This window comes from Lagenorhynchus albirostris, chromosome 2 (genome assembly GCF_949774975.1).
Source record: "Lagenorhynchus albirostris chromosome 2, mLagAlb1.1, whole genome shotgun sequence".
Classification (NCBI taxonomy): Eukaryota; Metazoa; Chordata; class Mammalia; order Artiodactyla; family Delphinidae; genus Lagenorhynchus; species Lagenorhynchus albirostris.
Window position 1 is genome coordinate 97622978 of NC_083096.1, and position 2188 is coordinate 97625165.

Genomic DNA, 2188 nt, shown 5'->3' on the forward strand with positions numbered 1-2188 from the left:
ATTTGTATAAGGAACCTGAGGTCGGCTGGATAGCTGGTGAAATATTGAGGTTTAAACCTCAATATTTCACTTCAGTGTCTCCAAGTAATTCTGGCTGCGTCATTCCCCAAGTCCTGTGAGAGTGTGGAGTGATGGTGTGCAGGCTCTTTATGTCACCTTCCCTCCCTCCAAGGCCTTATTTAGAAATTCCAGAGGTGGTTTAGTGGTGAAAGGTTGTTCAAGTACCTTCCTCTCCTTTTTATTCTCTTCAGAGCAAACACTCAAATACTCAGAGAGCCAAAGCAGCTGTCTCACTCTATGTCTGGATTGCAGAGCCCTAAATATTTATAGGTCTTTGAGAATTCCAAGTCTCAAGTTCAGGTAGGATGCTATTTTTACTTGGTTGCCATTTGAAGACTTACTTGCAGTGGTTAACACACTAGAAGATAACTTTTTTGACTATAACTCTAATACTTTCTAATTTGGAAAACTAATTAGAATTAGTCATTCTAATTTAGTCATTAGAATGACTAAAAAAATTTAGTCATTCTAATTTGGAAAAATATTCATACCAAATATTTTATTTGGTATAAATAAAATAAAAATACCCATAATACCACTGTCAATGTAACACTGTGATCTCCTTTCCTCTCTCTATGTGCATATGCATATAGACACAGAGTATTCAGATTTTTATGATGTTTTCACATTTTACATACAATTCTTATTCTGTTTTTATTAATCTATTATTTTGTTATTTCTTTACTGGAACATAGGCATTTCCCCATGCCAATAAATATTTTTTGAAAATGTTATTTTAGTAGCTAAATAATATTCTGTTTTATCCACATATAATGCAAGAAAAATGGTTCTCCCATATCTCACTACTGTGGCAGCCCTGGAACTAAATAATGGAAAGGAAGTTATCACTAAATGCAGAAAGCTGGGAGGGGAGTCTCTGGGAATAGTCAGGGGACAAAGGTATAGATAGAAAATATCAGATGAACATGAGGTGTCAACCTCCTAGAGCATTGCCCTGCTCCTGTTGGTTCCTTTCAATGGCTCTTACTCCTGAACAAAGCCCAAACTTCCAAGTCAGCATTCAAGGCCTTCCACAATTTGCTACAACTCACTTTTCCAACTTCAGTTCTTACTGTACTTGTTTACACTTTCCCATGTTTCTGCCAAATGGGCTGGTTGCCTCTTCTTTACATAGAAGTCAAAGGTCTTTGCTCCCTCTATACCCATGCTCACTCTTTCCACTTCACATTGAATGTCTCTGCCCTTCCTTATAGTGACTTGTCTACATCTTATCCCTTGTTTCAAGATGTAGCTTGAATAGCACCTCCTTCATGGAGCTGTGCCTGAGTCCTTCTATCTCTCCTGGCCAGAGTCAGTGTTTTTCTCCTCTCAGTTTTATCTTTACCTATGCATCAATTTTTACTTGAATTATGGCTATTTGGGCACACATCTTATTACTCCTTTTAGATTACGCATCAAAATTTTTGAATATTTTCATGTCACAGTATTGTCTTCAACATTGTAATTTTTATTGGCACACACTAAGGAACTAATAGCATCCACTGTTATACTGCTCACTTATCACTTTGTGCCCTTATTTGAGTAAAACTCACCTGAATGGTCTTTCTTACATTCATCAGAGAAATGTTTTTTGATGGTAACTGATCTCCAGAGATGGTCCCCAATATTTCCTCTTCACTCTGTAAATTCCCAAACACATCAAGATGTGGAGCTACCTCCTACCCGCAACCCTCAGAATCTGGGCTGGACTTGTGAATTGGCTTTGAGAATGTAGTAGAAATAATAGTCTGAGACGTCCAAACCCAAGACATGTGAGGAACCCATACTACAAAGAAAAGAGCCAAGGTTGTCCTTGACAGCCACAGGTGAGCTACCAGCTGACAGCCAGCAGTAATTATCGGCCATGTGGGTGAATCACATTGAATATTCCAGCCTACTCAAGCCCCTAGACAACTGACCCAAACCCATGAAGAAGAAGAGCACAAACCCATGCAGCCAACCCTAGTCAGCCCAAGAATCATTAAACATAATAAAATGGTTGTCATTCTCTACTACCTAAAGCAATCTACAGATTCAATGCAATCCCTATCAAACTACCACTGGCATTTTTCACAGAACTAGAACAACAAATTTCACAATTTGTATGGAAACACAAAGGACCCCAAAT